Here is a 23,561-nt window from a genome sequence, read left to right as displayed (position 1 = left end):
TAATATAAAAAACACTGCAGCGAACATCCCAACACTGATGTCTTCGAGCCCATGGGAAAGTCCATCTGCTCCACAGGTAAGCTCAAAAGCACATTATTTTAGTCTAGAGACCCAATCTCTTAAATTCTCCTCCAGAAGGTGGCACCTTCCCACACCCTCCCATGAGCCTTGAAGGAGGGTGCCAGCTTCTCGTGTGATGAATTGGCTGTTTAACAAGTAAGCAGGGCTGTTTTACACATTTGGCACCATAGAGTCTAAGAGAATCTTAAAGATGTGGAAACATACACATTCTCCAAGTTAAGAAAAGAATATTGCAGACTCGAATAAGTGTTTAATTCAGTGGCCCCAAGCAGGGAGGTGGTTCTATAAGGAGACAAAGAGCAGAGGCTGTGACGGGCTAATCTTGACCCCCTCTGTGCTCCGCACTGCCTGACCTGGGCAAGACGCTGGGACTGCCCGAGCCTGAACCGCTCCCTCTGCACAACGGGAATACGGACAAGTCCCATGGCGTGGGTGTGAGGCAAGGGGTACAGGGTGACACGCGTACATGTGAAGCGCCTAGGAAGAGGCACTAGAGCATCTGGGATCTCTCTCTCCCCTCCACACACACAGAGGAAAAGCCATGTTAGGGCAAAGTGAAAAGGCAGCTGTCTGTAAGCCAGGAGGAGAGCCCTCACCCAGAAACAGTCTCTGCTAATACCTTGATCTCAGATTTCCAGCCTCCAGAGCTGCGAGGAAGGTGTATCTGTTAAGTCCTTTCCCTCAAAATAATAATAGAAAATAAGAGCACAGCCAGAACTGACTCACCTTGCACGGGTTTTGTTGTGTTTATTATGGTCACAGGGCCACTCGCTAGTATTCCAGCGCTCCTCTCCTTCCAGGCTGGTGAGGTGATTGCACCCCAGCCCACTTTTAACGTAGGCAGGCCAGGTGACTTGCTTTGGCCAATGAGATATGGCTGGAAGTGACCGGTGTCACCCCCAGACCAGTCTTTAAGAGTGACTGCGTAGTTTAGAACATCACCTTCCTCTCCTCAGAGGTGGTGGGAGCAGGTGCCAGCCTGTGTGTCCTGGGCAACGGTGAGGAGCAGAGCTCCCTTGCCGACCCCCTTTGAGTATCTCATGGAAGGGAAACGCCTGTTGCAATCAGCTACTGAGAGGTTGCTTGTCGTCATAGCATGACCTGACCTGTCCCATCTGACATCAACTCACTGAAGAATGGGAGAAAGCGGTGGAAAGGCAGGTCGACTGTAGGGCATGGGGAGGACACCCTGGAGCAGAAACAGGAGTCCTGGGCTCCAGTTCTGCAATGGGCATGGTTCATAAGGCTGTTCTGTGTTTAGGATGCTCCAGGAAGGCTCCAGACAACACACAAACTCAGAGAAGAGGAAAGATAAAAACCAGGGTGGCCCAAGGTGCCTCCCATCAGAGGAAAGAGCTGGGGATCGAAGGATGGATAGGACTCTAAGGGCAGGGACCTGGCACATTTAGCTCTATGACCCCTCTGAGTGTCTAAAGCAGAGCCTTACCCATAATAGCTGCTTTGTAAAGTTCGGATAAATGAAATAATTTTCAGCAAGAAACCTAAAGATAAACATTTGAGGTTATGGACAAACCTGGGCTCAAAACCCAGCTACACAATAAACTACATGAGTGACCTTGAACAAGTCCCTTAAGCAATCTGAGATGCACTTTCCCCATCTCAAAAATGCAGATGAGAATAACATCTAATCATAGGATTGGCAAGAGTTCAATGAAGTAACACATGCAAAGTGCTTCACTTCCTGCCAGCATGTAGCAAACACCAGATAAGGGTGAGCGAGGCCTCTCTGGAGCCAGGCAGGAGTCTCGGTCCCAATCTGGCAGCTACCGACAACGTGACACAGGCCAGTTACTTCTTCTCTGAAGTCCCTCAGTTGCTGCATGGAAACAACGCTATCAATTCACAGTCTGGCTGTGGGCAATGGAAGCACCAAGCTTGGTGCCAGGAGCAGTCAGCACTCGACCCTCCCTCCCTCACACATTCCAGGGGAATTCCAGGAGCTCAGGCTCAGGAAGAGCATCCAGGACACACACCAGGCTCCTGCTCCCAGTTCCCACCCCTCCAAAGGAGCCGTGCAGGGGTGTTAATGGGGGAAAATGGGTTAATGTGTTACCTCTCCTGGGGTCAGATTCAGAGTAGAGCCCCATGGCCCTTGAGCAGGTCTCTAATGGCTTTGCTGGGCCCCCTGGAGAGGCCAGCATGACAGGCAGGAGTGCTTAACGGGGCCCCTGTCTCAGGGCTGCCACTGTGATCCTGCCCTGTGCTGACCTTCACGCAGCTGTCCCGGAGATGCTGGAGCTCTCAGCCAGGCATGGGGCTCAGGGCTCCGGCATTCAGAGTGGACGTGGGAGGCTCTGAGGCCTGAAGAACTTACTCTTTGCTTCTAGAGTTCTCCATCCCCAGCCAGAGCCTCTTGCCAAGAGATCATTCCCAGGTTGATATCAGTCTGATATCCAGATGTTCTTCCTTCCCCACCTGGAAGAGGTTCTTTGCCATTAACATCCATTGAGCACCTACTGTATACCCTTGCTTGGCAACTTCTTAAATGGCATTTCATTCAGCGCTTCCAGGGACCCTGTGAGTGACACAGCATTAACCTCATTCTCCAAACAAAGCGTTGAGTTTGTAAATGATATTTCAGTTGCCCCAGATCAAGGGGAACATGATATATATTCTCATCCAGGCCCCAAATCCAGTTCTCCTTCTACCTCATTGCCTTGCCTTCTTGGTGGTGCAAAGTGGAGGAAACCTGCAGGGGGGTAAACTAAATGTTCAACCAAAGAGCTGTGGAGGTGCTGGGGAGGCCCTGATGGGTGGGATCTTGGACACTGTCTGATGCCCAGGGGGAGGTGCCCTGAACAGAACTCTCCAGTGACACTGCCCAGACTCACCATGTGAAGGGGTTTGACAGCCACTAAGCAAGTCCAAGCCATCCCAGCACGAGAGCCCCTCTCCGGGAACAAAAATATCTGCCACACCTTAGAAAACGGTATCATCAAGCCCTAAAATACAACCCTACAATTTCAAGGGAAACCGGCAGTTTCCCTGTGGCACTGGGTGGGCTGCTGGGCAAGGTGTTGGCATCTTGGGTTGCAACAGACCCTGTGGAAGCCGAGTGGGACAGGCCCTGCTCCCCCTCTGAGGGGCACAGGGAATGCTCCCACTCCCCGCAGAGCTGACTGTCCACCCGGCTTCTCTCCAGCCCCCTATCCTCCCACTCTCCCCTGCAAAGTTACAGGACCAAGAGTCATCAATGTGAGGAATTTTGAAGACTGAACCTGGAGCCATTTGACCTGCAAAGGGAATGACTCAGGGGCATAACGCCACTCTCAAGTCTCTGACAAAGGGACAGGCCAACTGTGTGGACCTGGGGGCAGTGACAGCACTAATGGCCAAGCCTCGGGGGTGCGATGGGGATGTGCTGGAAGGAAGACTGCTCTGAGACCACACCATCGCCATTGCCGTTGGCCCTCCTTCCAGCTGCGAGGATCCCTCTGCACAGGGTGGCGGCAGGTTTCACACTAAACGCAGCAGCTCGGAGGGAGGGGGTAGGGACGACTGAGGCCACGTCGGAGTTTGGAGAAAAGGAGCACCATGATCCACTCAGAAGGGTGGGGAATGTGGGGGCCTGTGCCGTGAAGGTGTTATTTCTGGCCTGGAGTTACTCTTCCACTGATGGGGCCGCAGAAGTGGTGTGTGACATGGAATGGAATCTCCTCTGGCTGAGCTGCATGCTCCCACCCTGCCAGGAGGTCTTGTGGTGCAAACTGCCCAGGCTCAGAGGCCCTTCCTGCAGGGGGTTCCCGGGGCAAACTGGGCCGGCAGGGCCTCAGGCTGCACACTCTCTAGGCCCCAGGGGTCCGCGAGTCCCACGCATACACACGTGATTGTGCTGTCCCCCCGGGAGAGTTACCCACGGGCTCCAGAGGGAATCCGCACGCAGTGTTTGATGGCAGCTGAGCTCAGGTATGCAGAGCACAGAGTGCCTTCGACAAAGCCAGTACAACAGAGGCCAGGCCAGAACTGGGACTCCCCAGTCTGACCGGCCCAGTTTTAGGTCCCAGCTTGGCCATTTCCTCTGAGATGTTCCCTCCGTTGCCCTCATGATTCTCATCTGTAAATAGGACCCAGTGAGAAGACTAACCTCACAGGCCGATGTGGGGATTACAGGAGGTGACACAGGTAAATTGCTTTTCCCAGACCCTGGTTGATGTAAGTGTTCAGCAAATGGTCGCTATTCTAATTAATAGTTTTAATAAAATGCAACCCCCAGGAGCCAGATTGAGTGAAAGGATGGAAATAATTTGTAATCAGCCTGTTGCAGTGTCTATGCAAGTGGCTCCCTCAGAAGAGCTCACACCACCTGTTTTATGAAGCCATTGAAAATCCTTCCTGCGGATGTGCTGGCACTGCTTGGCTGAACCAAACTTACCTTCAGAGGGAAGGCAGCCCAGCCAGCCTCTGATGACCTGCTATGGATCAGGCGCTGTCACTTCCAGCCCCTCAGGGATCTTGTCCAGGGGCTGAGCTGAAACAGAAGTGCTATCTTTGCATTTACTGGTGAGCACAGCTATTTTCCTGAGATTCTAAGTTGGCAAGGAGCATGCCAGGGATTCACACCCAGGTCCACTCACTTTCTCTTTCCCACAGATGCTTCTAGAGAGAGCCAGCTGCCCCTGAGTCCAGGCTGTGCCCCAGAATCACCCCAGCATCTTACTCCAGGACTCAAATTTGAGAGGTTTCCCCACTAGTCTAAGTCCCAAGGAAGAAGCTGGGGGTGGTAGCCCTCCTTCCACGTGGCAGGTCTGCTGGCTGAAAGCAGAGCTGCTGGGAGTGGGCGAGTGGGGAAGGCTCTTTGAAGCCTTCCCTCATGCTGAGCTGCAGACAGCCCTTGTTGTCTTATGCAGAGAGCAGTTGAGGATATCAAAAGGGAGATGGGATGTTAAATTTTGAGTGATCAATGTTTAATAGTCAGAGTTGTAAGCTGTCATGAGCAATGCTCTGGGAAGGATTCCTCAGGCGGGAATCGCAGGGTTTGCGATGCAATGGCTGGGGAGGACCGGCCCTCCAGAGTCCCTGTGCGTGAGCAGGGAGAGCAGATAGAGCTCCAGTGTGGGACCCAAACCCCACCGACTAGTCACCTGCTTTTGGGGGCTTGACCAGAGCAGAGACGTGGTTAGGAAAGAAAGGGTGAGAACATGGCCTCCCTCTGCCCTGGCAGCAATCCTTCATGCCTGGGCCCATTCATTCAGCAAGTGCTTTAAATGTAAGGAGGTGCGGGTGGAGGGTGGGGCCCACATGGCCAAGAGAACCTAAGGACATAGCACTTGCCAGGAAACAGCTATTGGATTTTTCACCAAAACTTCTTTGGAAACTTTCAGCCTTGCCATGAGGCACCAAGGGAGGAGGTAAGTGTCACCTCCGTGTAGAGGTCGGAGGCAGTGTGGCTTCCTGGGAGATGATGACGATGCTGGTAGGGAGGTGGGCCCTCGCGCCGCAGGTAAGGCCCAGTGAGGAGAGCTGGTTTCTCTCTCCTTCCAGGACATCTGAACATCCAAGGTCTCTGACATTTACTCAAATAGCTCAAGAAGGAGAATCGAGGCTAAGTCTCCTCGCCTTGCGACCACCAGGCCCAGCAGTCTTCCCAAGACTGTGAGGACTGCACTGTCCCCACCCTTGTGGGCTGTGAGTACAGCAGAGAACCAGGAGCTCAGGTTCTACTTCCTCCGGAGCTCACGCATTCTCAGGGGGACCCAGAGGCTGGGGGTGAAGAGAAGCTCTCCCTGAAAGCCTTTTTGTCTGGAGAGCAAGAGCCAAGCTGGGGTGTCAGACTTCGGTTCCCAAATTGGGATCTCACGAAAGGATCAGGAGAGGCTTTGCATGGGTTCTGGTAGGCCCAGATGAGCCCAGGGATGATGGGAGAACAGCCAACGTGAGGGCAGACCTGGAGCACCAGCCACCTGCCTCAAGAGGAGAGGTCGCTGGACCACCCATGGGTGCCTCCATCTCCTCAGCAACATGCAATTTCATGACCCTTCGACTCTTCAGGGGATAAAAAATTTTATTTACTTATTTTCAAAAGCTTTGGAATTCTTCCTGAGCATCCAGTAACTGCTGCAAACACATCCTGATGAGGAACTTGGAGTGAAACAGGACCCGTTGGGCCAGCTCACCCTGCGCTGTGTGCTGGAGGAGAGAGGGCCATCATATAGGAGCGAGGAGGGCTCCAGGCCACGGGAAGCCCTTCAGGAGGGGACACAGCCTTCCAGAGGGAGGGCTCAGGTTCTCCTGGACCTTGCCAGGAGAGGGGACAGGACCATGCCATCCTCCATCTGGCCTCAAAGGGAGGAGAAATGAGGAGGGACTCCAGCAGCTGTGCCCTGGGGGTGCCAATCATGCCACAAAAGGCAATGATCACCATGAGGGGCCCTGGCAGGGACTAGGGTCATATGGTGGGGAGTCAAGATGCCTCAGTGTTATGTAGAATCCTATAAGACCCAGTGAGGCGGACTCAGCTAGCTGCCTAAACAGTATCTAATCCCTCTTTCTTTCTTGCAAATGGAACCCCTGAATTTATTCAAATCAGCCAAAACCCCACATACTTCAGGCTCCCTTTCAGCCAGGGGAGACCCTGTGACAGATCTGGCCCAGGAGAGCAGCAGACACCTGGAGGGATGTCTGGAATCCTCACTTTCCTCTTCTAGGCGCTGCTGCTGCCCCTTTGCCAAGTCCTTGACCTCCAGGAACATGGACATGGTCCCCCAAACCAAAGATGGTGAACAGGAGGAAGAAGCCAGGACCTGGACGGCATGAAGTAGCCACTGCAACATCCTTGGCCTTTCTCCCTCTAGACAAAACATTTATTGAAAAAATAAATTGCTATACAATTAAGCAGGTGATTTTGGATTCTCCATGACACACAGTCCAAAGCAAGCCCTGCACCAGGATTAGCAGCTCCAGCAATATATGGACTTTGCTAGTCTCCTCTGCCCTCTTGAAGCTCTACTTCACCTCCTCACCCCTCTCCAGCTGCCAAGGCCCAGCTCCAGGCCCAGCTCTGCAACCATGGAGCCTCAGGCCACCCCATTCCTACCCCATCTGAGACCTTGGGCCACGATGCTGAGGCCACACCCTGTGCCTTTTCGGTGCCGAGGTCCTGTCTCTTCAGGCAGAACCAGGATGTTGGGTTCATGGATCCTCATCTACAAGGTGACAGCCATCTACTTTGCCTGGAACCGAAGGGTTTTTACATGGGACTTTCCAAGTTACGACAGGGAAGGTTCAGGGAAACCAGGACAACTTAGTCACTGAGATATCAGAGCTGCACAGGAGCTTGGGGAGCTGGTCCACTGGTTTTACACACGGACTTTTCATAGCAGAACCATGTGTAGGGCAAAATCTTAGGTGCAACCCCAATATGTAAAACTTTCCCTTGTGGGACTGCTCTGGGAAAGCCCTGGGGATTCCACTGAGCACTGCTGGAAATCACTGTGGCCTGGAGGGGAAGTGACATGTCCAGTCACCCAGCAAGCTGGGGGCAGAGCCAGGAGTGGCGGCTGCGGTGACTAACGCTCTAGTTCTCACCTCTCTAAAATCAAAGCCCAGAGACTGAACCATGCCTGTCCTTCTCCCCTCTTCTTGCACTGTCCCTTCCTTTCCTGCCCCCCCAAGTTCTTCTTCATTCATCCGCCCAATTCATCACCTCAAAGATGGCTCTAATGCTGTGTTTCTCCCATTTAAAACACTTTTGCTGACCCACCTTCAATTGACATTCAAGGCACTGTCCTGGTTCCAACCTGATGCTCAGGCTCATCTCCTACCACTTCCACCCTCCTGCGGACACCTTGCCTCCCCTTGTTCCACCCTGAAGCTCTCCGCTTCCCAGAGCAGAGGGTGGGTGCCCTCCATGATCCTGAGCCTATGCACAGACTGTTTCCCTGACCCTTTCCTCTGCACCCTTGCCCTTGTGAGCCTGGAAATCCCTGCCCCTCCTGCCTCTCCTTCATGACCCAGCTTATTTGCCACCTCCTCTGTGGAGGCTTCCCTGACTGCTTCCTTTTTAGGCCACAGTGCTTGGAGGCCACATTTGATATTGTGGCACTGGGCCCACTACCTGTCCCTGTATGTTTGCTCACCTGGTACCAGCACCAGACCCCAGTTCCTAAGGGACTGTCATCATTATGTCCCTAGTGCCTGAATTATGTCTGCACATAGTTGGCTTGCAGTCAGCTTGTTGAATGAATGAATGAATGAATGAATGAATGAATGACTCGATTCCCTTCAGGCAGGGTATGCATTATTTTGATTAAACAGTGGTGCACACATCCTGTTTTGCTGCCCTGCCACCCCCTCACTAACTGCAGCCTGGTTTCCTTCTGGGGTTTGCCTCTTCCCCATTGTGTGTGGTCTTGGTGGAGGGGAATTCTAGGCTTCTGCCTCCCATTACAAAAGTCAGCTCCCTGTGCCTCCTGGCCCACCCCAGGGAGCAGGCATGTGTCCTGACCTCTCTTCTGAGACTTTGCATCTGGACTGAGTGACACAGAGTGTCAGGCAGGCTTACTGGTTGCTGGCAACAGAACCCAACTTGGTCAGATTGAAGCAAGAAGTGGGGTTTATTCAAAAGGAAGTGAAATGGCCCGCAGGTCACTGGGAAGGCCAGTAAGCAGACACAGAACAGGCAAAGAGTCCAGGCCACAGCTGACCACAGCCAGACTGACCTCATGAAGGCACCCAGGGATGACACCACTGCACCACAGCTGACCCAGGCACTGCCCTTCCAACCAGCTGTTCCTCTAAGTGGATTTGCTGAAGCAGTTGCTGCCCCAATCTCCTGCCACCAGCACAGCTGTACCCTCCCCTGTTTCAGGGCCTTGCTTGCTCCTGCTCACTGCATGAGAGAGGGGTTTAGCAGTTGACCAACCTGGGCACACGCTTGTGTCCTAGCAGCAAAGCATGCTGGGGCTGCACAGATCCACAGCTCTTAGTCCACTGTGGGAGGCTGATTCTGCTGCTTCCCCCTGAGACTTTCAAGACAGGGGCTATCTTGCCCTAGCTGATTTGGCTCAGTGGTTAGAGAGTTGGCCCGTGGACTGAAGAGTCCTGGGTTCAATTCCTGCTAAGGGCACTGTACCTAGGTTGCAGGCTTGATCCCCAGCTCTGGGCCCTGGGCCCCAGTCCAGGCACATCCAGGAGGCAACATGGACATGTCTCTCTCACATCAATGTTTCTCTCTCCCTCTCTCTCTCCCTTCCACTCTCTCTGAAAAGCAATGGAAAAAATATCCTCGAGTGAGGATTTAAAAAAGTGATAGGGGCTATCTCAAGGTTAGGAAGGAGGGGGTCATCAGATGATGGACAAACAAAAAGAATGACAAAAGCCACTGGGCCCAGAGGCAGAGGAGAGGTTGGAGATCTCATCTCAGCCGTAGTGGTATATGGGCCAGGTGGGGACTGTGGTTCTCAATCCTCAGCTTTGGGTGAGGCCTGAGCCCCCAGCCCTCCCCAAGACTGCTTCTCTGGGCTCCTGTCACTTCTGTGAGCTCCCGACATCCTGCCAATAAATTCCTTTTTGCTTAAGTTAACCAGTATTAGTGTCTGCCTGCTGCAGCCAAGCAACGCTAAGTGAAACCACATGTAAACATGAGTCCGTGCTGCTTGTAAAACACCAAGGCAGTCCTGATAAGGCCCCAGGCCGCCTACACCCCATCTCCAGCATTCTTCCCCAAGGGAACTGCTGTACAAGCTGGATGTGTGTGTCCCAGAGCCTCCTGGTCATGCCTCTATACAAACGTATGTCACCCTAGTAAATATTCCCTGGAAATAATGTTCTATTTCACTGTGCCTAACATGTCTCCAATTGTAAGATGTGCTATCAAGAAGAGAAAAAGTTGCCAGTGAAACCATGACCCAATGTTAAGATCTAGTCATTATAAAGCGCATCTCTATCACAGGTTTAAGATGTGAGCGAAAGAGGTTTCAGAATAGATATGTGAGTGCATATGTGTGTATGTATGTATGTGTGTGCACCTGCGTACGTGTATGCACTTGTGTGAGTATGTGCATATGCATATGTGCATTGGGCGCCTGTGTGGACACATGTGCATTGGTGCCTACTGGTGTGCGTGCATGTGAAAAACCATGTGTATTTTTCCTTAAGGGGTATCATGCTGTATATATATCCTGCACCTTGTTTTTTAATCCAATACTTTCCTGGTGACCTCTCTGTGTCCACACACAAGCGCATTCCCCTTTCTTACTAACTGCTGCAGTAGGCACTCCATGAGGCCGTCAGCCACTCTCCTGCTGATGAGCATTAAGATGTCCCCCTCTCTGATGTCGCCTAACAAGGCTGCAGTAAACACCCTTCAACAGGCCGCCTCGAGCCCGGCCTGAGTGCTTCTCCTGGGCAGAGAGAGAGTAGGGGAATGACTGCATCACAAGGTATGTGCCTTCTGAACTTTAAGAGATAAGGTGGCCCAGCCCCACCAAACCCCTCCCTGCTCATTTGCACTCCTGCCAGCAACGAACATGGGCGCAGGCCAGATTTATATCCCGGACTCCTGCTCGCCGAATTTACAGGCTGTCTCAGACCTCCCCCTCCCCAGCATTCGAAGCATTTATACTGCTGACCTCCTGCTCACCCTGCAGAATCTCTGCCTCCCTGGGTGTTCAGGAAAATCCACATCCTTGATTCTGCCTCTATACACCTTCAGGCTTGGTCACTGACTCCTCGCTGTGCCCAGCTGGCCCTAGCCCCGCAGCCATGGTGCCTAGAGGTAAACTTCCCAAGATGACTAGCAAGGGGGCTACAAAGCTTTCTGAGGTGAAAAGAAAGGGCATCCATTGTCAAGTGAGTCTGGTAGGCACTGGGGAAAGCAAAGTTGTTGCAGGATTTCTCAGGCCTATTATTGAGTGAGCCAACATGCAATTGCAATCTCCTTTGAGATCTGCACAGAGGAGCAGCCCCAGCTGGTTCCACATACCAGACAAAAGGTATGCACCCTGAGCTGGCCAGGAGTACCCACAGATCAGAGCCTCCTCTCCTTCCAGGTCCCCGCTGCAGCCCAGGCTCCCAGGGCCTCCACAAGGCCTGTCCTCTGCCCAGGGCTCCTGGCACCACTTCCCACCCTCATAAGTCCTCCCTGGGTAATGCAGAGGCAAGAGAGCTGCCTGGGAACAGAAGACCTGGCCACCTAAGCTCAAGGGCCTTAGCTCAGTTACTTTGCCTCAGTTCCCTCACCTGTAAAATGGGGGAAATACAGTACCTGCCCTGGGAAGAATAGGTAGAAAGGTGCTTTGCAAGGAGCCAGAGCTCAGTACACCTTTACCAATGGGAAGGCAGTGGAACTGGGTTCCAGTTCTCTCCATTGCTCAGTGTGTTTGTCCCTAACCTAACCTCCTCCACGGGAGCTCTATGTCCCCACTTGGTAATGGAGGCAGCTGGACAACATCAGATTGTTGGGTGATTCCTCACCTTCAAAGGATCCCAGCCCTGGGGCAGGCTCCAAGTGGGGGAGCGGTAGAGATGTGCCAGGCAAGGAGCCTACCTGGCATGCATGAAACACTCAAGGGTGTTACTCTGATCACTAGGAATCCAGACGAGGAAGGAAAAATTCAGGAAAGGTTTCATGAAGGAGGGACAGGAATGATGGGTAAGATTTTGCTGGGCTCCAGGGAACAAAATTGGATATTGCAAGAGTGATATTCACAAAACAGTCATGAGTGGGCGAGATCAGCGGAGGGGGGAAAGCCTGAGCGGTGACAATCCAGGTATCTGTGCAGATGTCTGGGGACCCTCGCTCTGCTGGGGCGAGGCAGACTCAGCTCCGTGGCTGCCTGTGCAGAGATAAGATCTGGCCCCTGGTGAACAAAGCAGGTCTCCCGCCCCTCCCCGGGCTTGCCGGAGCCCTCCGTGGGCTGCACGCAGCACTGCGGACCTAACCATCCCCCAGAGAGAGAGGGAGTCTCGACAGAGACAAATGAGACACGACATGCTCCTCGCTCAGCTGCCCGGGAAGCCCAGACACCCCGCACACCCATTAGGAGCCGCACTCCCCTGCTCCCTCATTAGCTCCGCCAGGGTGTCCTCGGGCCAAAACAGCGCGCCCCACCCCTGCTCTACCTGCGTGTCATTATGACGGCTCCCACTTGAAATTATTTGTTTTTCTCTATTGATCTGGGTTCGACACTGGGAAAATGTATTCTTTGTAAGGCATTCCCAGGGGCTTAATTTGTCCGTGTTGGAAGCCTTTTTTAATAGGATTCTGCCCCATTGTTTATTCTGAACATCGAGTTCCGAGAGCCGGGATTCAGCTCTTTTAATAGAAACTCATTACCGGGGTCCCTCTGCATCAGAAAGCTGATACTGGCACTGAGAGGAGGAGACAAATTAGGAGGCTGCCAAGGGCCCGTCTGATCAGTAGGCCCCTCGGGAGGCAGTCACCATCCAAAACCCGCCACCCTCCTCCTGTTCAGGAGACCTGGGTGGTGACAGCCATTAAGCTGGGCAGAGCGCCCGCAGGCCTGTGAGCTTGCACTGGAGCTCCCTGGCCACTGAGGCAGCCCCTCCATCCCTGACTAGCTTCTCCTCTCAGAAGCTCCTCCTGCCTTGAGTGGACCCTGCTCTCCTAGAGGAGCGTTTCTCAAAGTGTGACCCACAGCACCCCTGCATCGGAACCCCCTGGGGTGCAGGTATAAATTCAGGTTCCCATGTCTTCTCCAGACAGTACTCCCTCCTTGGGGCCCCCGCCTCAAAGGCTCCCTGCTTCGGAAGGCCTTCCTTGTGTCCATGCCTGGACCTGGTCTTGTGTGAACCCCCATTCCCACTTGTTTCTCTTCCTCAAAGGCTGTACACCCCTCCATCTCTACCCACTGCCTCTGGGGGTGGACCAGGGCCCATGGTCAGACCCCTGTACCAGGCAGGCAGCCTAGCCCGTGAATCATTCCCACTGGCCAGCAAAGTATTTTTTCCACAAGATCACATGGGACTCAGCCAACAGAATGGTGCTCACATGATTTTGAGTGACTCAAAGTGTTTTGCCTGGCCTGCAAAAAAGAAGAAACAAGTACTGGCTTAGGGCACTGTACACACCAGGGAATTCCCTGACTCCAGGCCTACTAAAATAGAAACATGAAGCCCTGGAATCTGCATTTTACAGATAGCTCTGATCCTCATTGATGTTTGGAATCTACGGGAAGTGTGGTGATGAAAGAGAGTGGTTTTTGGAGTCACTTGGAGCTGGGCTCAGGCTGTGATTTGCAGCTAGCTAGCTGGTGTCCGTGAGCAAGATACTAACCCTCTCTGAGTTTCACTTTGCACTCAAAAATATTTTTGTTCCAGGGTAGCTTAATGGGCTCTTTTAGCAACAAGGCAGCCTGCAAATCATGTGTATATAAAGCTAGGACCATGCCTCTCACTTCCCCAGTTCCAAACTAGGCATGTGGCAGGGACCTACGCAATGATGCTTGGAATCACTCAGTCAGTCATCAGCAAGTATTCAGTGAAGCCCTGCATTTGCCAGGCACTGTGCTCTGCAGTCATGAGACAAAACAGGCTCAGTCTTCTGTTCTCATAGGGGAGACAGATATTGAACAGACAAAAGAATTCACAATCATTCATTTAGTTGCAGTGGTGATTGGTCCTACGTGGAGTAGAGCAACGTGGCATGGAGCGCCAGTAACATGCTCATGTCACTGTCTGTGAAAGTCAGGGAGGGCTTCTCAGAGAAGGCAATTATTCTACTGGTATCTAGCAGTGGAGCAGAACTTTGCAAGTGAAAAGATACCACAAGTACTTCCTGACCTAGTTTCTGTGTTTCAGGGACCCTTTCTTCTCCCTCTGACAGCTCTTTCTGGAAGTAAATAAAGATGATTGATTTGACAGCTGCTCTGTGCAGAATCCATATAAGCTCAGAGGGTTGGCAGAGGGCATGCAAGCGGACACGTGGCATCACTGAGACCTGACTGTGTGTCAGCACCGCACTAAGAGCATCCCATGCGCCATAGCATCAGATACAGTAGGTCTGAGTGCGGGGTTTATTATTAACCCACAGGTGAGAAAGCTGAGCTCAGAGAGGTTAAGTACCTTGTCACTTAAGTTGGGTCACAGAGCTCAGGAATGGTAGAGCCAGGATCCAAGCCTGTGCAATGTGACCTCTCATGCCCTTAGGCTAAGGTCTCAACTCGCCACCTGGGACACTATCTTCAGAACCCACTACAGAGGTTCACCTTTTCTGTGTAAAGAGGGACCAAACACACTTGAAAGTTACCTAAGAGAGAGATGATTTGACTGATATGAAACTGCACAAAAAAGGTGCAACCACGGAGAGGGCTGGAGGACAGTCACCCTGGGATCACGTCTTGACAGCCCCAGGATGACCTCAGGCTTCAGTGACCCCAGTTGCAAGATGAGGAGCTTGGATCAGAGCAGTGGTTTTCCAAGTGTGTTCCTCAGAGCTCTGGGTTTCCACAGAGGCGCCCCGAGCTGCCCTGGGTGGGTGCTGGGCCACGCAGTCTCACAGGTCAACCCCAGATAAACACTGGGCTTCCCAACAGAGGTTTGTTGGAAGATAGTCTCTGCGGCTGGGACAGCCACAGCACAGACAATCACAACAGGCTTTCTTCTCTAGCATCACTCTAAGTCAGCCTAACTTAATGGAGCCCACATCATGCTGTGACCTGGGTGTGGAGGGCTCCAACAGGTCCCTGACCTTGGGAGCACCTAGGCCAGGGAGGAAGATGCCAGAGTAATCAGGTGTCAGGGGCCATAGAGAGAATCCTTCCCAGCTTGGGCGGGAACTCAGGAAAAGGCAGAGGCCGAGCTCACATTTGAACTTGGCACCCGGCTCTGTGTTTTCTCCCCATGCTACTTGCAACAGGAAAATTGATTTGGGCATCAATAAAATGCTCATTTAATTGAGTGAAAACACCCTGAGACTCAGGGTGCCAAGTGGAGCTGCAGGAACAAAGGTAAAGGGGGAAGGCAGGAGCTGAATCATCAGACCAAAGCAGAGGATCACGGCAGAATCCATATCCAGGCTGGGTCTGAACCAGAGCTCCTGTAGGCCATGGCCAGGTGCCTGCTGTTGGGAGATACAGGATTGCCAGGGAAGCCTGCTTATATGTAATAGTAACGCTCCTACCCGTAACAATGGCTAATGTTTATTAAATACCATATTAATCAGGAGAGTTTGAACTCTGCTGCAGCAATAACTAGCTCCAAAATCTCAACAGAGATTTGTTTCTGCTCACGAAACATTCTTTGCAGATCCTGGCAATCCTCCAGGGTGGGTGATCTCCATGCAGTGACTCAGCCACACAGCTGACAAGTCCTCCGCCATCCAAAGCAGTCCCATCTACAACATGTGACCTTCTCGGTTGCTGCTGCAGGAAAGAAAGACTGGAGAATTATGCACTGGGTTTTCACATACCCAATTCATAAGTGACACCTGTCACTTCTGCTCAGTTTCATTGGCCTAAACTTGTACTTGGCTGACTCAACTTCAAGGGGAAGGGGGTGGGAAGTGCTGTCTTGCACGTGACTGGAGGGGGAGAAACAGAGACAGCTGAGCAGCAGTGATGTCCACCCCAAACACAAGCATGGACTCTGCGGGCACTCAGTAAGTACCTCACATAGGCTATTTCACTGACTTTTTACATATAAGGAAACTGAGACACAGAGCGAATGAACAAAAGGAACCTACCCAAAATTGCACTGCTAGTAACAGAAGACTAATAATTCACATCCAGAAGTCCTGGGGATTTAACCCTCACTCTCCCTCCTCCCAAACTCTCCAAGGTCGTTGGTGTAGTAGAACCCCAGGGATGGGCAACCCATTGTCAGAGTGCAGTCCTTCAGTTAGCTCAATAAAGGCGTCTGTACCCTCTGGGCATTAAATAGGTGGGGAGAGGAACACCATGCTTCCCAGTGGCCTGGGGGACCATCCCCAGCCCCATGGGATGGGAAGCCAAGAGGCTAAAATGTTTCTCAATGAGGAAGGGAGGGAGGTGTCCCAGGATTGCAAATTTGCCATGAGTGGCTACTGGTTCGGGGGGGGGGGAGAGAGAGAGGGAGAGAGGGAGAGAGGGAGAGAGGGAGAGAGGGAGAGAGGGCGCTTCCTGGAAACTGCAGCTTGTCCACCAACTCTTCAATCACAAATGCCAAGTGCAGGGGTTATAAACAGATCATTACTGTGGTCCAATCCATGCATTGGGGTCCTGGATTTCCATTTCAGGGCAGAGGAAATAATAAGTAACCATTGACTAGCATTTCCAGGTTCATTGACTTGCAAGGTCATATATTGATGGACAAAAAGCCAAGGTCAATATTTGATTTTGAGGAACAATAAATCTTGATATCCACGGAAAGAAGCCGTCCATGCAGGTGTTGTTGGGCAGGGGCAGGGACGCACTCTTGTGTGGAATATTGAGGGCACGCCTGTGTGTTTAGCAGTTTCTAGGTAGCTCTAGGAAAGTGCATGTTTTGAAGAAAATCCACAAAAAAGAGAAGCCTGCAGTGTTTTCAGAGGACAGCAGCCCGGTGCCATCTCTGCCCGGGTGACAGGAAAGCAGCCGCCTGCACCCTCCCGCCTGCGCACCAACCTGCCGGTGTTTGAGATTTCCCTCCATTCTTGCTGAGCAGGGATGTGGATGGCATTTCCTCTTCCCTGCTTTCCAACTCTCTACTCACCAACCTTTCAGTGTCCTATTCTTTTTTTTTTTATCCTCATACGAGGATATGTTTTCCAATTCTTCCCAGAGAGAGAGAGAGAGAGAGAGAAACATCGATGTGAAAAAGACACATCGATTGGTTGCCTCCCGCACGCGCCTCGACCAAGGCTGGGGATCTAGTCTGCAACCGAGACGAGCCCTTGGCCGGAATCGAACCCCGGACCCTTCAGTCCTCGGGCTGCCGCTCTAACCACTGAGCAACCCTGCCAGCACGCAGCCTCCCGTTCTGCATCTCGTGCCGGTTGGGTGTGCTCCCGAAGAAAGGCATGGCGCTGAAGCCAGAACTGATGCAGACCCGGCGAACGGCCTTATCAGGGGCCTTGCTCCATTTTCCTCCATCCTGGCCTCTGCTCCAGGCCCTGGCCCCACCTCATCACCCCCTTCCCAGCAGGGCCCCCCAGACGGCTTGCCGCCCCCGCACCGTCAGCTGCCTCAGGCCCGCATCAGTTGGCTGGCGCTGTGGCACTGCCAGACATCTCTGCCTTGCCCCCTCCCTCTCTGCTGCTCCACCTGGGGAAATGCCACGAATCCTAAAGCCTGGCTGGATTGTCTCTGTTGTGAAGCCTCCCTACCCTCCTCCTCCTGTCTACGCCGCGTCCCTCCACGCCTGCCCCAGCGCCTGCTCCATGCCCTGAACCATTTGTGCCGCATGCCCATTGCTCTTCATTTGCCCGACTGGATGCTTGAAGGGCAGGGCTGCCCTCGCTTAACTCTGAATCCACTGCCGCCACGGCAAACGCTCAGCATGCTCACAGGGTGGGCGGCTGAACTGCAGGGAGGACTAATATAACAGGTGAGGGGCTGAGCGGGGGCCTGGGCGGGAGGAAGGGGGGCGAGTGGAGCCTGCAGGGAGCCCCCAGCAGGGGCGAGGCTGGGGCACCGCACAGCACCGTCCTCCCGGCTCCTCATCTTCGCCAGCAGCTGCCCTGACAGTATTAATCAAGGCCCGGGCGCGTGGAAATATCAGTCCACTGTGTTCTATTCAAGTTCCCTGGAACTAAATTATGTTGTCAGGATCGGACAGAGCAGGAATGGAAAAGACCAGGCTGGATGACATGGGGCTGTTAAAAGGAGATGAATGAGCCCAGTGGTTTCCATTCAATTTTTCAAGGTTTCCCAAGGCAAGTCTGACAAATACCACCTTATAATTCCCAGGCACCCTGCACAGTCCCCTCCGCACTCTCATTTTTTTATTTCTTCCCATCAGTTTAGAAGGACAAGAGATTCTTCTTTCTGTCTCCCAAATGGGGAACTGGAAGAACTGGGGTAGGGGGAGCACTTTGACCAAGGTCAAGGTCGGGCCAAGGTCAGGGCGTAAATCAGTGACACAATCAGCAGGAGGAGGCAGATCACCGAGTTCAGAAGGCAATGCCCTCTCCATCACCCCACCTTCTCAGCTTCCTCTGCAAAATGAAGCTGACCAGACCTGTCTCTCGGGGCTTGCTGCAAGGTTTCGGGGAGAAAATGCACATGCAAACACTTTTACCTGAAACATTCATTCATTCAAACAGCACTTGCTGAGTACATACCATGTGTCAACCATGTTAGCTCTTCTTACTTAAGAGCTGCCAAAGGGGCTCAGAACTAGGTATGGATACGCCTTGGTTTAATATATTTGCCTTGCCACTTGGTAGCTGTGTGATATTAGGTGGAATATGAAACCTCTCTGATCCTCCTCACAAGGTGGTTGTCAAGAGTGAATTAATTAAAGACAGGACAACACCCAGCACAGTCCCTTACAAGGAGCACGTTCTAAATAAGAACTTATTAAATGTAAATGTGTCCTCCCACAAAAGGGCATTGACTCTTCCCCGGCTGCAGGGCTGTCCCTGCAGTGAACAGCCTCATGGATCGGCTTCTGCTCTGCAGTGCGCTGCAGTTAGCGCAGCTCACAGCCCAGTGCCAAGCGAGCCTCAGTTGTAAACAAAGGACTAATTAAATTAGCATAAATGATTTTATGTAAATTAAAGAACCACGTTATGGCTATTTGTTGGTAGCAGCATCAAATCTTGCCACTGCACATGCTTGTTTAAAATCAATGTGCATAAAGGCTCCGAATATCATATTATTAATAAGGATAATAATGTTGATGAGGGTGATAATGATAAACACATTCCCGAACAATGCCTCCCAGCTGACTCAGGTCTCCGTGGGGCGCGCTGGGCTCTGCAGCTCCTCCTCGGGAACTGCTTAAGCCTTGGCTTCTTCTCAGCCTCCCGGCCCTCGCCCTGGTGCCACTGTGGAGTCTTCCACTGGGTTCAGCTCACTTCTGTCCTCTCCAAGTCCTGTCCATCCTTCAAGGCCTTACTCAAGGCCACTTTTGTAAATCAGCCCAACCAGCCTGAACTACACAGACCTCTCCTTCCCTTCAATTTCTAAAACGACTTTCCTCTGCTATCCTCTCCGTCTGTTCTCTCCTAGGACTCACCTCAGATCTGGGGGTAATGGCAGGTATATTTATGATCCCCATTTTGTAGATAGGCTAATTGAGATCAGAGAGTGGAAGCCACTCAGGGTAACATGGCTAGGAAATGCCAGAGGCAGGACCAAACTTCCACAGGCTCACTCACGTGCCTAGCTAAGAGTCTAGGGGATTGTAGGTAATTAATGCTAGAAAGGAGGGAAGCAGGACGTTGTGAATGAAGAGATGGGTGAATGAAAACTTTGCAGAGTGATGTCTTTAAAATCCCTCAATATAGCAATGAACTTCCCTCTTTATTACTATCTACCCAAGAGTCAATCCATCAATGAAATTTCAGGTCTTTGTTACTGAAGGAACTGACCACACACTGGTAAGCACCCACTGAGCCTAAGCCTAAACATGGCCCAACCACTTCACTTGGGGAAGACACGCCAGGCTGGCCCTAGCCCACTGAGCACCTTTGCGAGAACTCTACAAAGGCATTCGCCCCCCAACATAATCTAACCTGGTAACTGAGCTAGAGGTCGCTTTACCTTCTCAGCCAGTTGCCAACCCTCACAACCATATGCGGTGGCCCTGGTTCTAAGAAGGGCTTTAGAAGGTTAATGGGTCTGAGTGTCCCTGCCTCCCTCAGGGCTCCATGTTGCCCTTTCTCCTCATAGCACTAGGCAGGGACTGCCTGCCTGGATGTGTGTGTGTGTGTATGTGAGAGAGAGGGAAAGAGGGAGAGAGGAAAAGAGGGAGAGGGAGAGAGAGGGAGGAAGAGGGAGAGAGAGAGAAAGACCTTGTTCCACTAGGCTGTGAAATTCTTAAGTACCAGGTGTCAAGGGGTTGTAACACAAATGCTGGTTCCTGAACCAGACCAACTTGGATGTGAATTCTGTCTCCACAGCATCACAGATAGAATCTTGGATGAGCAGGAGCCCATGAGCTTGATGGGAAAATGACATGCTTCAATTACAAATGGAGGCAACAAGCCACAGTAGTATTTGTAATACCTGAGGTTTTTGTCACCAGAAGAAATCACAAGTGTTTTCCAATTCCATTAAAGTTGTTGCAGATATTTCAAAATATTAAATAAAATAGGGGTCAGCACGCTTTTTCTGTACAGGTCCAGATAGTAAATAATTTAGGCCTTGGGGCCACGCATTCTTGGTTTCAAATACTCAGTTCTGCTATTGTAGCTCTAAAGCAGCCATAGACAATATGAAAATGAATGGGTGTGGCTGGTGCCAATAAAACTTTATTTACAAAGAAAGTGGTGATCCAAATCACAGTCTGCTGATCCCTGATATATCCCAAGTCATTACTTTAAAATTACTAATAAAATTACAGTATTAGAATCTTGTTATTTATGCCTTTATAAAGAAGCATATAAATCACTATATCAGACTTTTTTAGTATTTTGAAAACTGCCTTTCAGTATTATTGGCTGTCCTTATGAACCTATGTATTTTGTTTTACGTGTTAAAAAATTATTCTGAGATGAGGTTCATAGACTACCAGTCACCAGTCTACCAAGGGGATCTTCGACCACTGACAGTAAAGGACCCTGTTATTTAAGCTCCCTCAGTCTCAGTTTCCTCACTGCAGAGGGGCAAAGCTAATTGTAGGAACATCCACATCAGAGGGTTTCTGCAAGAATTCAATGTAGCTATGGATGTAGACATGCTTTGTTACATAGAAGGAACTAAGATGCGAATGCTTTCCCTTCTTCAGTGGTGCCAGCTGCAGTCCTCTGTACACAGTAGGCCCGGAATAAATGTTTGCTGCAGCCAAGTGAGTTGAGCCAAGAGCCTAGCGTCCCTCCCTCCGGAAGACTTCTCGAGCAACACGTGAGCAAGAGATTCTGGAGATGCTGGCTGCCCCGAGTATTATTTCGCAGTTGTCTGTGCAGAATTCCCAGCCATCGCATCTACTTAGAAATTGCCCTGGGAATGAAAGAGGAAGGGGGAGCGATGGCCACGCTCCGCGCCGAGCCTTCCTGCTGATGCGGCAGGTTTTAAGAGCGCAACTTGCACAGTTTGTGAAAGCACGTGAACCTTGAAATAGAAATATGGACCTTTAATTCATCTCCCCGTTATTTGATAAAGTATAGAGTAAATGAATGCAGAACATTTTCCCTTTAATTACACCGGGAGAAATGGGGGCGGGGGCGGGGGGAGCAGAGGATGGAGGCTGAGGGGCCAGGGTGAAGCTTTGTGCTTCCGAAGCAATGATACAGAGCAGGGCCCCCTTGGGCTGCGCTGAGAGTTCAGCTGTGGGGAAAGGGGCCGAGGCTGTGGGCTACCATGGGACCTCCTCCAGTGCCCAATGCCTTCCAGGGGGATGCATTCTGAGAGGGGCAGTGGGGACTGGGGTCTGGCTTCGAAGGACCGACAGCTCAGTTGAGGAAACCAGCGATGCATAAAACAGGCACTGCATCATTAGTGCCGTGTGGTTAAGGCCACGTGTTCCAGTCCCAGCTCCACCACTAGTCACTGCTGAAGGGCACCAAATATTTCCAGTTCTGCTCTCACGGAGCTGACACTGAGCATGGAGATGGCCTAGGATCTAAACCCTTCCTCTCATCCCTCTCTGAATTCTTCTGCTATCCATCCCCTTCAAACCGTTGCAGGCAGTTGGTTGCTCCGGTGAGAGTGGGTCCAAGACACAACCAGTTTACATGGAGAGAGTTCAGAGTCATGGTGTCACATTATTATTTAGAGCTAGAGAAGTTCCTTCCAGGCTGCTAAAAACTAACATTTTATTCACTTTAATGGTGGTTTGTTAAATTAAAGATTGTTCTGGGTAACAAGAGGGTAGCCTAAGTGTTAGAAGATCAGGGTTAGTAGTGGGTAGAATTGTGTCCCCCCCCCAAATTAATATGTTGGAGCCTTAACCCCTAGCACCTGAGAATGTGACCTTAGTTGGAAATAAGGCCACTATATATGCAATTAGTTAAGATAGGATCACACTGAAGTAGAGTGGGCCCTAATCCATAATGGCCTGTGTCCTTTTTAAAGGGGGAAATTTTGATACAGACATGGGCACATGGAGAGCTTCATGGGAAGATAAAGGAAGAGATTGGGGTGATGTCGACAAGCCAAAGATTGCCACCGCACCCCCAGAAGGTAGCAGAGAGGCATGGAACAGTCTCCGTCACAGCCCCCAGAAGGAACCAACCCTGGCCACACCTTGATCTTGGACTTCTAGCCCCCAGGACTACAAGAATAAATTTTTGTTCTTTTCAGCCACCCCGTTTGTGGTATTTTGTTATGGAAGCTCTGGAAAACTAATAAGGGTTCTAACTTGGCTTCCCACCTGTGAGTGACTGAAGCAAGTCACTTCTCTGGGCCTGCATTGGAGAGGAAGCACAGGGCAGTGGTTCAGAAGAGGAGCTGGAAACCCACCCGCCTGGCCCTGGCTCCCAGTTCTGCCACTTACTAGCTGTGTGATCTTGGGTAAGGCCCTCCACCTCTCTGTACCTCGGTCTCCTCTAAAAACCAGAGGGCTAGATGGTCTCTAGGTGGCCTCCCAACTCCAATGCTCCATAAGTCACCACATGTCCCTTTAAAAAATGATTAAGAGTTAGCAAGAGAGGCCGTTGCTGAGATACTAGGGCCATTCCAGCAGAACCCTGAAAAGAAATGGTTCTGAGCAGAGGACGAGAAATGAGAGGATATGCCAGGGGGAGCCAGGAGGTGCTTCTGCTGATGTGGCTGGTTTCTATCGCAGGGAGGGCGGCTGTGATCCACTTGAGTTACTGGGCCCCTGAGTGAGTAGAAAGCCCAGGCTGGTGAGCACGGCTCCCAGTGTGGGGCTGTCAGGATGCTGTGGGAGGGAGCACGGCCCCCACTGTGCCATGAAGCCCAGGACGGATGGTCTCTCGGCTGACCACGTGGTAATGAGTGTGACCAACACCCCTGAGCCCCAGAGGCAGCGGAAAGGAAACTGCAATTTGATCATTCAAAATGGTTTCTTGCCTAATGAGTTTTTGTTATTGAGGAATAATTCCAAATAATATCTTGTTATTCTAAATACTCATTCTGTCCTGAAATTCAGAAGCGGCCTTTCAGGAGCCCAGGGTGCATCCCCCCGCTCAGCTCTCCAGCAAGGCCTCCAAAGCGGGCCAGCTTCCCCCGGTCCCCGCAGCAGGCCGGACGGCCATGCATAATTAAAGCCTCGGTAGGTTTCTTGCAATATTTACTGCTAACTCGCAGAGGAGCTTGTTGAGACAAATTCTTAGCATCATGTTAGGAGAATCACGTGTTCCTATTTCTCCTTGGGAGGAAAAAAAAAACAAGAAAAAATAAAGAAATCCCAACAACAGCACAAACCGCCCAGCAAAAATGCCAGCTGTTCCTGGCATGGAGCTGCCAGAAGCCTCA

The sequence above is a fragment of the Miniopterus schreibersii genome (assembly GCF_964146895.1).
Source record: "Miniopterus schreibersii genome assembly, chromosome: 14".
Taxonomy (NCBI): Eukaryota; Metazoa; Chordata; class Mammalia; order Chiroptera; family Miniopteridae; genus Miniopterus; species Miniopterus schreibersii.
This window is presented reverse-complemented; position numbering follows the sequence as displayed.